Below are 15,527 nucleotides of genomic sequence, written 5' to 3'. Positions count from 1 at the left end.
AACTAGTAGCAAGGATTCACTTTGGTCAATGCAGCCAGTGCTAGCATTGTTCTGGTAACACGTTAGCTATTGGAGACAGGCCAACCCGAGGCTTTGGATCTCAGCGCTACTGATTTCAACAGGCGCTGCTGGTGCTCAGCATTTCTAGAAATCAAACCATCCCGCAGGTGCCAGCTCCATGGGGGATCAGGGGCTCAAGCACCCCCAAAAAAATAGAGGGTGCTCAGCACTCACTGGGCTGGTTGTGGTCAGCCCTTCTAAGGCCCTGCCCATCAGTCAGCTGCTCCCAGAAGTGGAAGGGGTGGGACCAGCCACTTCTGGCTGGGATTTTGCTCGGGTGCAGCGCAGCAGCTGCCTCTTGCCAGAGAGCCTGGCTGGGGAGGCGGTTTCCACTCCCTGCCCAGGCTGGCTGCCGGGAACAGGAGCTGAGTGAGCCGGGGTCCTCCCCATCCCCCCAGCATGTTTCCAGCTCACTTGGCCCCTGTCCCTGGCAGCCCAGCCCAGGCAGGGAGCAGAAGCTGCCTTCCCAACCAGACTCTCTCGCAGGCAGTTGCTGCACTGCAGAGCAGTGGCCAGGAGGGGCTGGCTTCTGCCAGTGTTAGAAGCGGGTCCCAACCAAGGCCTGGCTGCCAGGGAGAATGGCTGAACATGCTGGGCAGGACACAGCAGGAGGAGGACAGGTAACGTGGGACAGGGAGAGCACAGCAACTGTGGGCTGGGCAGGCACAGGTGTCCACTGCACAGAGAAGACGTGACCAGTCATGTATCCTCCCCCGGCCCTTGCCCCACTTCTTCTCATGAGGTCCCCACTCCTCCCATCTGCAAAACAAGACTTGGCACCTATCCACTCAGTTCTTTTCACAAGGGCTGAGTCTGAAATGTGCTGTTAAATTGCTCACCCAGAATTTTCTCTCTTGCTAATTGTGTCTTGTTGCCTGAACCAAGGCAGTGTAGATTGTTCATGTTATGTATCCACAATGGTTTTAAGAAAGGGGCCCAATGACTCTGCATAGGGCTGTTGGATTAAAATGTGGCCCATTACACTTTTGATTTGCTGCCAGCTCTAAACTTGCTTGCTGCAACTGCTGCCTCTGTTGTGCTGATGGCCCGAAATCCCAAACCAGCCTGTGGGAGTGAGTCCCATACCCGCTATTTTCATATGCGAGTGATGATGTCTAAAGCAGAGATTCTCAAGCTTCGCTTCGTGGCTCTTTCCTTGATACTGCACAGACCAAGAGATTCTGAGAATTAAGTAGTGAGGCATGATGGGATGATTGGTCTGGGAGATCATATCTCATTTACAAAGCTCTGGCATAATAAAGAAGTCTGAAAACCATAATGAGTGGATCAAATTAATCCCTGCTCCTAATGCCACTGAAATCAACCACATGGCTCTATGCAAAACACCGTTTGTCAGTGCAGCTTTTCACACACAATCAGCAGGCTAGATCTACCAACACTACCATTCTCTGTTTCCTATCCTAGTTTTCTCCAATGGGCAGGGTAGAGAGAGAGAAAATGTGTCTGTAATTATAATTTAATTACTCAGGAGGTGCCCAGATCCCACAGTGCATGTAGACTAGAGCTGGATGGTATAAATTGCAACTCAAGGACACAGAAGCGTTAGCATTGAGCTAGTATCCTAAAAACAGAAATGTAGCCACAGCGAGAGAGGGGCTAGCCACCTTGAGTATATACTTACAGTCTCGGATGGGTTCATGCTCTGGGCGGACAGCCTGCCACTTGCCCCACTGTAGTTACATTCTGTTGTCAGTGTGCTCGCTCGCTCATTTCCAGCTCTAGACCCTTTGTTGCTTTGGGTGGGCCCTGAAAGCCTCCGTTTGTTCACTGCATGGGCTTCAAGAACCTGGGATCCAGCAGTGATTGGAAAGCAAATGGTTCCACTACCCATCCCCAGAGCTAGTCAGTTCTCAAACTCATTTCTCCCTTTCAGAGAGAATGATCAGACCTCAGGTTAAGATTTTGTCATGGTTATTTTTAGCAAAAGTCAGGCACAAGTCACCGGCAGTAAACAAAAATTCTCAGAACCATGACCTGTCCCTGACTTTTACTGAAAATAACCATGACAAATTAGGGCTAATTGGGATGAGAGCCCCAGCCCTGCTGCAGGAGAGGAGCAGAGGGGAATGGGGTCCAGGACCCCTGCCCTGAAGGTTCAGAGCTCCACCATGCGGGTCACCTGCCCCCACAGCAGCTTGGAGCCATGAGGCTCCCACCTGAGATCTGGAGGGACTGGCTGAGCTCTGGGGAGCAGCAGGGCTCCTGCCTGCTGGTGATGGCTCCGAGCTGTGGGGCCCCTTCCGACACAGTGAGGTGGGCACCCCTGCCACCTGCCCCAGCTGCCAGCAGTGGTGTGGCGGTTTGGAGCCGCAGGGTTGCTGCTGCGGCTCAGAGCCTCCAGCAGGGTCCCCACCACCCACCCAGGCTGACACAACAGGGCCCCCATCAGCAGCTTGGAGCTGGGGATCCCCAGCCATCCCCTGAGAGCTCCTGCTTCCCCAGGTCCCAGTGAGGAAGCTGAAAAGGATAATTTCACAGAGGTCCCTGGAAGTTATGGAATCCATGACCTCTGTGACAAAGTCTTTCCCTTATGCCCAAATGGGTACCAGCCTGACCATGTAAACAGTTCTATAAAAGACAGGTTTGTAGGGACATGACTCCCTACCTTCCCTCACCAGGTGCTGAGGCAATGCCATGCTGGTTCCACGAACAGGGTCTCTGGCAGCAAGTGCTGGCAGCAGTACAGAAAAGGCTCAGCTAGAAGCAGCCAACCACCTTCTACTGGGGTATTAGGAACACTGGGGTGGTAATTAGTGGGCTAATGAGATGATTTGCTATAACTGGGAGTATATGAGGGGCAGAACCAGGAAACTGGGGGAAGGTCCAATGTGTGAAGGAGAGAAGCTGTGTAGAAGGTTCCTGCTATGATTTCTCTGTCTTGTTCTGTTTGGAGGAGAGCTGAGCAATAAAGGTACATATGGTGAAAGGAAAGTAGCTAGGTGTGATTTGGCTGAGGGACCATAGGAACAAGCTAGGCAACGCAGCACACCGGGTAGCTGAAGGAGCACCCTGTGACAGCCTCTTAAAGCTGCGTTTGTGCAGGGCATTGAGTTTGCTCTGAGTAGAAATAATTAGCTGTGCTTCTCTTGAAGAGAGACAAGTACTGCATTGTCCCTGATGTTCTCTGGGGAGGCATTGTCTTACCCTGGCAGTGCCACCTCCTTGATGCCAATGCTGGAAATGTCAGCTTCTCAGAACAATGGCTCCAGTGTTTTTAGCAGCTAGCTGCACAGTCCTGCATTGTGTGCTCTGCCTGCTCTTTAACTTCCTTTTAGTTCAGTCATGGGAAGTGTCTGTGGCCTTAATCTTTCTCTCCTTTTGATGGTGCAAGTCAGGAGCTCCCTCCATTGAGATTGGGTTTACACCAATGCACATGAGAGGAGAATCAGGTTCTCAGTCACTGATCAAAATGCACACACAGCTTCCTGAAAGCCCCTCTGTAGATGTGTCACAGGAGAGTTATTTAGACCTGCTCAGTAAAGCAGAGGCCCCCCACCCTAAGTATCCAACTCACTAGGACTCTGGACTGACACAAGAGGCCTGGGTTCAGTACCCAGCTCTGCTAGTACTTTGCTGGGTGATTTCGAGCAAGTCACGTCCTTCCCTGTGCCTCAGTTTCCCCATCTGCAAAATAGGGGAAATGATACTGACTTCCATTATGAAGTGCTTTGAGATCTACTGGTAAGTGCTATATAAGAGTTAGGTATCATTATTTTATCCCACTGACTTCATTTTAAGCCCTGTTACACAGTAGGGCTTGTAACTTTGTGTGGAGCTATTTGCCAGGGGGGGCTACAGCTAAACACCTTGGTAACACAACCAGTTTGCTGACTCCTTTTGGTGGCAAACACAACAGAATCCAAGCTGCAAATTTTGGATGACGATTTCAAAACCATGCACCCCTATGTCTGTAAGTGTGCAGAACCCATAGGCTTTTGCATGGTGCCATTTGCAAAGTTTAGCTCTATTTACCCATGCAGGTTTGGCTTTGGATTTTGAGCCACACAACCACTAAAGTTCAGAGGTATTTGTGTAACACTCCTTATGTTGAGCACTACTGGGGATTGAATCAGTGATGCCTGATTATTATTATTGCATTGTTCTTTTACCAGTGTTGTCACATAAGGCAGAAATTAGTGTCTCCCCTCCCTCTCTGTTATTTGCTACTGCTTCCATCTGTTCTGCCCTCCCTGATGAGGGTTCTTCTTCAGGTTTCCTCTTGGGTGGCCTGGTTTCCACTTGATTGCTTCATGTGTGAATGTGTATGTTGGCATCCAGTATACATGCCCCAGAAATGTCCCGTGCTCCCTTCTAATTCCCTTCTAATTCTAAGGCAGCTGAGGTGTTGGTAGGTGACTTTGGGTCTCTTCATTGGTGATGTGGTCTCTCTACCCACTGCCCAGAATCTTCCATAGGCACTTATTTTCAAAGTGAAGCCTGCGTGAAGAGATTAAATCTGTCTGAGGGCTGCAGCAGCAGCCTGTATTCTCTGTGGATCAGGCAGGTAATGGGCTGTGCCACATGCTGAATGAGTTGCATTTGGAGCCAGGGTTTTGGTTCCAGCCCATTTGTAGTTACTAGCTCTATGTGGAAATCTTGCCATGTCCCTGCTGGAGAGATTACGTGGCAAAACACCCAGTGAAGGGAGGCGGGCAGCAGCCGCTAGCTTCCCGCCCAGTCCCACCTCCTAGTTGGGAGGTAAATGGCAGCTGCCCCAGTCCTGGGAAGCCGGGCGGCAGCAGCTGGCTTTTTGGGAAGCCAGGCAGCAGCCGCCCAGCTCGCAGGTGGGAGTCCAGCAGCAGCCTCCTGTGCCTTGTAAGCTGGGCTTGCAGCTGGGTGGCTGCCACCTGTGCCCCAGCTCAGAGCCGAGAAACAGTCTCCCATGCCCTGGCTTGAAGATGGGCAACAGCTGCCTGCCGCCTGCCCTCATCCCCGGCTCCCAGCCTGCACAGAAGCCTCTCCCACCCCATCTCAGAGCAGGAGGCAGTCGCCCACCTCCCAGGCTGGCAGCCAGGTGGCAGCCACCTGCCACTTGCCCACGTGGCATTTCCCCTTTCCGGCTCAAAGCCCAGTGCCCAGAAAGCCACATGGAGAGTCCAGCAGCTTGCCCTGTCCTGGAGCCGGGCTCTACCCATACGCTTAGCTGTCAATTTCACTGCTCTAGCTGAGCAATTATGATAGCCCCAGATTTTACCAGTATAAAAATGTTAAGAGGAGCCCATACAATGTGATTTGCCCCAGGCCCGCACCCTCCTAGGGACGGCCAGGGGGAGCACTGCAATCCACTCTGGTGGGCTACTAGTGCCTGCTCATACCTCACAAGTTCCTGACTGTGTGAGGAAAAACACCACCTGACCTCACCATCAGGCCATAGTGATTGGCTGGCATTGACTTTTGCTCCTATATGAAGGAAGGGGAGAAGGAAGGAGAGGAAAAACAGCAGGGGGTTTTGTGATTTGCCACAGCCACACAGCACTGCAGAATTAAGAACTCTCCTGCTTTATGAGAAATACAGTTGTCTAGCAGTAAAGGGAGAAAAGATTGTATTTCTCAGAGTGGAAAATTGAGTGTTGGGGTACTTATTAACATTTTCAGAAGTTAGGGGGTACTCGCTACTTAAGGTTGAGAAACATAGTCCCAAATCTCAGAGGTATTTAATTTAGTGGCCATCACCATCACAGGCATGGCTACGCTAACGAATCCTGCTGTTTAGCCATGGGGGCAGATCTAGCCCTTCAACCATTGTTGAAAATGGTTGTCCAGCTAGCATTGACAGGGACAAATGAATTCAATGCAACAAAGCATGGGTGACCCTTTGTTTTAACAGGGATGTGACTTGTGCTTCCTTACAACTGATGTTGACACTCCTGACTTTAGCGGAGAATCACTTTCAATACTGGTTCAGGGTTATGGGTGAGGGAACAGCGGACACATGTTTTTGAGTGTAGACTCTGACTAGAAGGTACAATGAATCCACTAGATTCTCTTCTAGCCATATGGCATGGCACTATTTGCTGGGAAAGTGGAAATTATTTTTCTCGTCGAGGAATGATAGGGAATGCAGTGTCTCCCTTGATTTTATTTTCCTCCTATTGATTCTTATTGCTGAAGAAGAAACTCCTTGAGTAAACAAGGTCTGCTGGACAGATGGCAGGCATTGTGTTTAGGAACAAAACCACTTCTTACCACTCCTTGGGGCAGCAAGAATTTAAGACCCAGGTATCCATTACCTTGTAGAAATGTGCTGATGCACAAAAGAACAGTAATCAGACAGGCTGGCTAACCTAGTGAGGAGGGCTTTAAACTAGGTTCGACAGGGGACGGAGACCTAAGCCCGAAGGTAAGTGGGGAAGAGGGACACCACAGGGAAGTAGGAGGAGGAGGGTGCAGCAGGGGAGGCCTCACAATTCATACTGTGAAAGTAGGCCAATCGGCTACTTATCTCAAGTGCCTGTATACAAATGCAAGAAGCCTGGGAAACAAGCAGGAGGAACTGGAAGTCCTGGCACAGTCAAGAAACTACGACATGATTGGAATAACTGAGACTTGGTGGAATAACTCACACGATTGGAGCACTGTCATAGATGGGTATAAACTGTTCAGGAAGGACAGGCAGGGGCAAAAGGGTGGAGGAGTTGCATTGTATGTAAGAGAGCACTATGATTGCTCTGAGCTCCAGTATGAAACTGGAGATAAGTCAGTTGAGTGTCTGTGGGTTAAGCTTAGAAGCAAGAACAATAAGGGTGATGTCGTGGTGGGTATCTGTTATAGACCAGCAGACCAGGAGGATGAGGTAGATGAGGCTTTCTTCAGTCAACTAGGGAAAGTTTCCAGTTCACAGGACCTGGTTCTCATGGGGGACTTCAATCACCCTGACATCTGCTGGAAGAGCAATACAGAAGAGCACAACCAATCCAGGAAGTTTTTGGAGAGTGTCGCAGACAACTTCCTGGTGCAAGTGCTGGAGCAACCAACTAGGGGCCATGCTTCTCTTGACCTGCTGCTCACAAACAGGGAAGATTTGGTAGGGGAAGTAGAAGTGGGTGGCAACCTAGGCAGCAGTGACCATGAGATGGTCGAGTTCAGGATCCTGACAAAAGGAAGAAAGGAGAACAGCAGGATACAGACCATGGACTTCAGGAAAGTGGACTTTGACGCCCTCAGGGAGCTGATGGGCAGGATTCCCTGGGAGGTTAATATGAGGGGGAAAGGAATCCAAGAGAGCTGGCTGTATTTTAAAGACACCCTATTGAGGGCACAGAAGCAAACCATCCCGATGTGCAGAAAGAATAGCAAATATAGTAGGCGTCCAGTTTGGCTTAACAAATAAGTCTTTGGCGAACTTAAACACAAAAAAGAAGCTTACAAGAAGTGGAAGCTTGGTCAGATGACTAGGGAGGATTATAAAAACACTGCTCAAACATGCAGGAATGAAATCAGGAAGGCCAAAGCACAATTCGAGTTGCAGCTAGCAAGGGACATGAAGGGGAACAAGAAGGGTTTCTACAGGTATGTTGCCAACAAGAGGAAGATTAGGGAAAGTGTGGGCCCCTTAGAGAATGAGGGAGGCAACCTAGTGACAGAGGATGTGGAGAAAGCTGAGGTACTCAATGCCTTTTTTGCCTCTGTCTTCACAGACAAGATCAGCTCCCAGACTACTGTACTGGGTGGCACAGAATGGGAAGGAGGTGAACATCCTGCAGTGCTGAAGGAACAGGTCCAAGACTATTTAGAAGGATTGGACATACACAAGTCCATGGGGCCGGATTCAATGCATCCGAGGGTACTGAGGGAATTGGCTGAGGTGATTTCAGAGCCATTGGCTATTATCTTTGAAAGCTCGTGGCAACAGAGGGAGGTCCCTGAGAACTGGAAAAAAGCAAATATAGTGCCCATCTTCAAAAAAGGGAGGAAAGAGGATCCAGGGAACTACAGACCGGTCAGCCTCACTTCAATCCCTGGAAAAATCATGGAGCAGGTCCTTAAGAAATCCATTTTAAGGCACTTGGAAGAGAGGAAGGTGATCAGGAACAGTCAACACGGATTCACCAAGGGCAAGTCATGCCTGACCAACCTGATTGCTTTCTATAATGAGGTGAGTGGCTCTGTGGATGTAGGGAAGGCAGTGGACGTGATATACCTTGACTTTAGCAAAGCTTTTGATACTGTCTCTCACAGTATTCTTATCAGCAAGTTAAAGAAGTATGGGTTGGATGAATGGACTATAAAATGGACAGAGAACTGGCTAGAGCATAGGGCTCAACGAGTAGTGGTCAATGGCTCCATGTCTAGCTGGCAACCGGTCACAAGCGGAGTTCCCCAGGGGTCGGTCCTGGGATCGGTTTTGTTCAACATCTTCGTTAATGATCTGGAAGATGGGGTAGATTGCACCCTCAGCAAGTCTGCGGATGACACTAAGCTGGGGGGGAGTGGTAGATACCCTGCTTCTGTACCACATGACTGGAGGATAGCTAATGTGACACCAATTTGTTAAAAAGGCTCCAGAGGTGATCCCAGCAATTGCAGACCAGTAAGCCTAATTTCAGTAACAGAGAAATTGGCTGAAACTATAGTATAGAACAGAATTATCAGACACATGAATACAATTTGTGGGGAAGAGTCAACATGGTTTTTGTAAAGGGAAATCATGCCTCGCCAATCTACTAGAATTTTTTGAGAGAGTCAACAAGCATATGGACAAGGGTGATCCAGTGGATATACATATACCTCCTATCTGTGGTTTCCACTTCATGCATCTGATGAAGTGGGTCCATAGAATCATAGAATATTAGACTTGGAAGGGACCTCAGGAGGTCATCTAGTCCAACCCCCTGCTCAAAGCAGGACTAACCTCAGCTAAATCATCCCAGCCAGGGCTTTGTCAAGCCTCATCTTAAAAGCCTCTAAAGATGGAGAATCCACCACCTCCCTAGGTAACCCATTCCAGTGCTTCACCACCCTCCTAGTGAAAAACTTTTTCCTAATGTCCAACCTAGACCTCCCCAATTGCAACTTGAGAACGTTGATCCTTGTTCTGTCATCTGCCACCACCGAGAACAGCCTAGCCCCATCCTCTCTGGAACCCCCTTTCAGGTAGTTAAAGGCTGCTATCAAATCCCCCCTCATTCTTCTCTTTTGCAGACTAAACAAGCCCAGTTTCCTCAGCCTCTCCTCATAAGTCCTGTGCTCCAGCCCCCTAATAATTTTTGTTGCCCTCCGCTGTACTCTCTCCAACTTGTCTACATCCTTTTCGTAGTGGGGGGCCCAAAACTGGACACAATACTCTAAATGTGGCCTAGAGGATGTAGTGTACTTAGATTTTCAGAAAACCTTTGACAAGGTCCCTCCCCAAAGACTCTTAAGCAAAGTAGAAACAACAAGAGTCCTGTAGCACCTTAAAAACTAACAAATTTCTGCGGGCATAAGCTCCCATGGGCTGCAACCCACTTCGTCAGATGCATGAAGTGACTCTTAAGCAAAGTAAGCTGTCATGGGAGAAGGTCCTCTCCTGGATCAGTAAGTGGTTAAAAGACAGGGAACAAAGGGTAGGAATGAATGGTAAGTTTTGAGAATGGAGAGGGGTAAATAGTGTTATCCTCTAAGGGTTTGTACTTGGACCAGTACTGTTCACCATATTCATAAATGATCTGACCAAATGATTGTCTTCTATGATGAGATGACTGGCTCTGTGGATGTGGGGGAAGTGATGGACATGACATACCTTGACTTTAGCAAATCTTTTGATATGGTCTCCCACAGTATTCTTATCAGATAGTTAAAGAAGTACAGGTTGGATGAATGGACTGTAAAATGGATTGAAAGCTGACTAGATCATCAGGCTTGTAAGTCGGGGCCTGGTCCGGTCCCGTGGTTGTGGCTCTTCTTTGGGCCCCGGCTCGGAGGAAGGCCACTGCGCCTTCCTACAAGGGGAACGTTATCCTTGGATATGAGTCTAGCGCCTCAGGCAGGGCGGGCGAGGCAAGCAGTCTAGTGCCCCGGCCCTCGGGCAGGAGAGCAGGGGACAGTAATCACTCCCTGAGTGGTGAGGACAAGGGGGAGGGGAAGGGGGACGCAGGGGTGGACATTGCAAAAGTGACAAATAAAATCCATTTCCAGCAACCAAAACTTTATAAGTTAAATTCTTTTCAGTCTTTCAACAGAACTGAAAATATTTGACAAAAAATTCCATGAAAATGGAAAAAATAGTTTGTTTTCAGAATGTATAAGACAAGAGACAGCTGGAGAGAGACAGAGTGGGGAGTACAAAGAAACAAGGAAACAGAAGTGATCAGCATGACAGGCAGTGGTCTCTGCATCCCAGAGTTGTTTTTGCAGGCAAGGTGCTCTTGCTGCTGCTGTTGATTTTAATTGGGAGCAGAGGTGGTGTGAGGGCAGGGCTATGGGAGTGAATGTAGGTAAGAAAGTGGGAGAAGGGGCTCTGAGGGCAGAGGGGAGATGGGGAAAGGAAAGCCTGGCTGGCTGAGCGGAAGAGCGCAGGGGGTGGGGAAAGGAAAACCTGGCAGGTTGAGCGGAAGAGCGCAGGGGGTGGTGAGACTGGCAGCAGACTGACGGAGATCAAGAGGGGCAGGGAGAAAGATGGGGCAAATAACCTGGAACACCATGCTCAGTTGATAACAGTCGTTAGGCCGAATGTAGGTGCCTAAACTGGAAAAGAGCCAGGAGACTGGGGTTAGAAACCGCCTCATAACAATTGCTGTGGGATCTTTAATGAACACATATGGTCAGCTGTGGGTTTTATCTTGCCTTTGAAAGGCAATTTAACTAATGGTTCTGTCTGCATAAAGTGCATGAAGACCCTCTGGTGAAAGGGGCTGTGGAAGAGCAGGTGATATGATGAAATGTCAAGGAAGTAACAGGCCCAGGAGAGGAACTTTGCCAGAGCAACAGGTATGGGCATGCAGAGCTTCTTGGCAGCTCCGCAGACCACTTTGTGCAAAGAACATGTTCTGAGCCATGTCGACTTGCATAGATCCCTCCCTGAAGGAGTTTCTGTCTCTCCCATGATTCCTCTCCCCACCCCACCCAGCCGTTAGAAAGAGAGAAAAGAGAGCAGTTCCATCTGCTACAAAGAGTGTTCACAGGGTGGCTGGGTCTGAAGGCCACCCAGCCAACAGGGATCCTTGGCATTCAGCCAAGACATGTGCCTGGCATGAATGCCAGTGACCTCATGGCACTTTTCAAGGGAAAAGGCCTCCTCCATTGTACAGCAGGAAATGTGCTGATTTGTTTTCACACCCTTCTCTAAATGCTGCTGGTACATAGTCTGTGAAGTGCTATGGGATACAAAGTGCTATATAAAGCTGAAAATGATGTTCTCAATGTCAGGATTTGGGTGCCCTAAGGTATAAATGGGATCCATTGCCATTCTTTTTTCCTGCCCCGAGGAATCAGTCTTGGGGCAATGGTAGCTTTCTTACAGAGTTCTGTTCATTGCCTCCTGCCCCAGAAACAACAAACCCCTTTCATACTGTCAACAGAAGGCAGTAGAAATAGCAAGGTGACGCATCGACCTACTGTGTCACCTTGCTAATAATTCTCCTACTCCCTTGCCTATATATTTATGTGCCCTAAAAATTTGGAGATCAGAAGGAAGGGCTCTGAAATAAGTCCCTACAATCTCCTGGGCGTGTGTCAATGTAAGAGTTGGTTTTGGAGCTAAAATACTTCTTGCCAGGCATTCCCCTCCCATACAGCCCCACAACAATAAGTTCCACTATTGCCCTTTGGACACTCTGAGGACACTTGTCTAGAGGCCCAGCCTCGGCCCTGATGCCACTTCTGTCTGTAATATGATGCCAATAAATATCCGCATATCAATCTAAGCAATGGTATTCTCCTCCACCTCCCAGGGTCCATCCTGGATGACCAGGCGTTCAAGAGCAAGTCAGGGCTGATTACACATTATAACTGTTTATTCTCACCACATGATTCATGCTTATATTCTGCCCAATGACTATTTTCTTTAGCAAGAGACACATGAGAATTGAATCACTTTCTAGATTAGAGAACAGCATCGCATCATTGCCTGGTACTGAAGTTAGGCTTACCAGCCTGTAATTGCTGGGATTGCCTCTGGAGCCTTTTAAAAAAATTGGCATCATATTAGCTATTCTCCAGTCATCTGGTACAGAAAATGATTTAAATGCTAGGTTAAATACCACAGTTAGTAGCTGTACAATTTCACATTTGAATTCTTTCAAAACTCTTGGGTAGATACATCTGGTCTTGGTGACTGTTTAATTTATCAATTTGTTCCAAAACCTCCTCTAATGACACTTCAATCTGGGGCAGTTCCTCAGATTTGTCACCTAAAAAAATAGCTGAAGTTTGTGAATCTCCCTCACATCCTCAGCTGTGAAGACTGATGCAAAGAATTCATTTAGTTCCTCTGCAATAGCCTTATCTTCCTTGAGTGCTCCTTTAGCATCTCAATCGTCCAGTGGCCCCACTGGATGTTTAGCAGGCTTCCTGATCCTGATGTACTTAAAAATTTTTTTGCTGTTAGTTCTTGAGTCTTTGGCTAGCTGTTCTGCAAATTCTTTTTTGGCCTTCCTCATTATATTTTTATACTTCACTTGCCAGAGTTTATGCTCCTTTCTATTTTCAACAGGATTTAACTTCCACTTTTAAAGGATGCCTTTTTGCCTCTAACTCTTCTTTTACTTTGTTACTTAGCCACGGTGGCACTTTTTTGGTCCTCCTACTATATTTTTTAATATGGGGTATACATTTAAATTGAGCCTCTATTATGGTGTCTTTAAAAATTTTCCATGAAGCTTGCAGGGACTTCACTTTTGTCACTGTGCCTTTTAATTTCTGTTTAACTAACTTCCTTATTTTTGTGTAGTTCCCCTTTCTGAAATTAAATGCTACTGTGGTGGGCTGCTTTGGTGTCTCCCCACTCCCCACAAGGATGTTATGATTATTATTACCAAGAGGTTCATCTATATTCACCTTATGGATCAGATCCTGTGCTCCACTTAGGACTAAATCAAGAATTGTCTCTCCTTTTGTGGGGTCCTCTTGTAGCTGATCCAAGAAGCAGTCATTCAAGGTGTCCAAAAACTTTATCTCTGCATCCCATCCTGAGGTGACATGTACCCAGTCAATACAGGGATAGCTGAAATCCCCCATTGTTATTGAGTTTTTTATTTTTATAGCCTCTCTAATCTCCCTGAGTATTTCACAGTCACTATCACCATCCTGGTCAAGTGGTCGGTAGTATATCCCTACTGCTATTCTTATTAGTCAAGCATGGAATTACTATAGATAGAGATTCTGTGCTATAGTTTGGTTCATGTAAGATTTTTATTTCATTTGACTCTACGTTTTCTTTCACATATTCCTTTCTATATATTTTGTACCCTGGTATTACTGTATCCAATTGATTATCCTCATTCCACCAAGTTTCTGTGATGCCTAGTATATCAATATCCTCATTTAATACGGGGCACTCAAGTTCACCCATCTTAGTATTTAGACTTCTAGCCTCTGTATATAAGCACTTTAAAAAGTTGTCACTTTTTAGCTGTCTGCCATGCTGTGATGTAATTGAATGGGGCTTTTTTTCATTTGACTGTTTCTCATCAGATCCTACCCACAATTTATCCTCTTCCATCCTCTCCTCCTAACAAGGATATAGAGAATCTCCATTAATAGATCCTCCCCTAAGGAATGTCTCTGTCCAAACCACGTGCTCCTCAGCACCTGTCAGCTTCCCCCAACCCTTAGTTTAAAAACTGCTCTACGACCTTTTTAATTTTACATGCCAGCAATCTGGTTCCATTCTGGTTGAGAGGTGGAGCCCATACTTCCCATATAGGTTCCCCCTTTTCCAAAAGGTTCCCCAGTTCCTAATAAATCTAAACCTTCCCTCCCTACATCATCGTCACATCCTTGCATTGTGTTCTGCCTATCTAACTGGCCCTGTGCGTAGAACTGGAAGCATTTCAGAGAATGCTACCATGGAGGTCCTGGACTTCAATCTCTTACCTAGCAGCCTAAATTTGGCCTCCAGGATCTCTCTCCTATCCTTCCCTATGTCTCTGGTACCTACATGTCCCACAACCACCACCTCCTCCCCAGCACTACACATACATCTGTCTAGATGTCTTGAGAGATCTGCAACCTTCACACGTGGCAGGCAAGTCACCATGTGGGTCTCCTGGTCATCAAAAACCCAACTATCTATGTTGCTAATGATTGAGTCCCCTTACCGTTATCTTTTTCTTCTTAATAACTGGAGTTCCCTTCCCTGGAGAGGTATCCTCCATGCAAGAGGATGCCATGACATTATCTGGAAGGAGGGTCCCAACAATGAGATTGTTTCCCTCTGCTCCAATTTGATGTTTATCCTTCCCTGAGATTCTCATCCTCCTCAACAATACACAGGCTGTCAAACCGGGGGTGGGACCGTTCTGCTGTGTCCCGGAAAGTCTCATCTATGTACCTCCCTGTCTCTCTTAGCTCCTCCAGTTCAACCACTCTGGTCTCCAAAGCCCGTATGCTGTCTCTGAGGGCTAGGAGCACTGAATGTACACATCCACCATCCGCCCACAGGGCAGGTAATCATACATGCTGCATTCAGTGCAATAAACTGGATAGCCCCCCACCCCCCTGTTGCTGGACTTCTGCCTGCATTCTCTTTTTATTCCTGCCATTATTTCTTTTATTGTTGTTTGTATTTTATTGGGAGAGGGGGGTTATTGTCTTTGGTTTACAGAATATTAATGAAGTGTATCTACCCCCTACTCTCCCACTCCTCCTCTAAACTCCCTCACAAAACTCCCCTGTTAGCTGCCCCTGGACACTAGCTACTCTGGTCACTTAGGAGTAGGCTTTTTAAACCCTGCTTCTCCCTGAGTAGTTAGACTACTCCCCCTAGTTAGCCTCCTCTTCTTTCTCCTGAAGAAAGAGCCCTTTATCCTTTTGAGCCTACCACAAAAAAATGGGTCCTATGGGCTTCACTCTGGACCTGACATTCACAATGTCCTTGCAGAGCATCGAATTCTCATTGTGGTGCAGAAGAACAGGAGGTCCTGGAGTGGCCATGGCCTAGCCCATAGAGGCCTCTGGAGATTATATAGTCTAATGTAGATCTTACCATAGATCTGAAATTGAGTAGAAAACCAGGGTAGCTCTCAGGGTGCTAGTGTGATATGTTCTCTCTGAAGTGTTCCACTTAAGAGAAAAGCAATGTTGGACTAAGCTCCATCTGTGAAGGAAATCTGCTCTCCAAGGCCCCTGTTCAACTAGTGTTTAAGCACATGGCTAGCTGTCAGCACATGTGTAGACTCGCTGAAGTCAACAGGACTACTCATGTGCTTAAGCACCTTACTGAGTCAGGGCCCAATTGTTAAAATGGTGCACAGTTTTACGGCTTACCAGACTCACCTCTACACCTAGACATCCAAATAGTGACCATA

The 15,527-nt window shown here is 47.6% G+C and overlaps 1 protein-coding gene across 1 annotated transcript in view; it reads left to right on the top strand.

Moving 5' to 3' along the window:
- The first annotated feature begins 2,894 nt into the window (after positions 1–2,894).
- The window catches only part of ZNF185 (zinc finger protein 185 with LIM domain), a 78,238-nt gene continuing 65,605 nt past the window's right edge, over positions 2,895–15,527 (top strand). Inside the window, 1 exon segment of the mRNA XM_067549925.1 lies at positions 2,895–2,992. The gene's annotated coding sequence lies outside the window, so the exon portion shown is untranslated.

This window comes from Emydura macquarii, unplaced genomic scaffold (assembly GCF_026122565.2).
Source record: "Emydura macquarii macquarii isolate MOO-44397 ecotype Brisbane River unplaced genomic scaffold, CSIRO-AGI_Emac_v2 contig_1253, whole genome shotgun sequence".
In the NCBI taxonomy this organism is placed as follows: Eukaryota; Metazoa; Chordata; order Testudines; family Chelidae; genus Emydura; species Emydura macquarii.
This window is presented reverse-complemented; position numbering and strand designations above follow the sequence as displayed.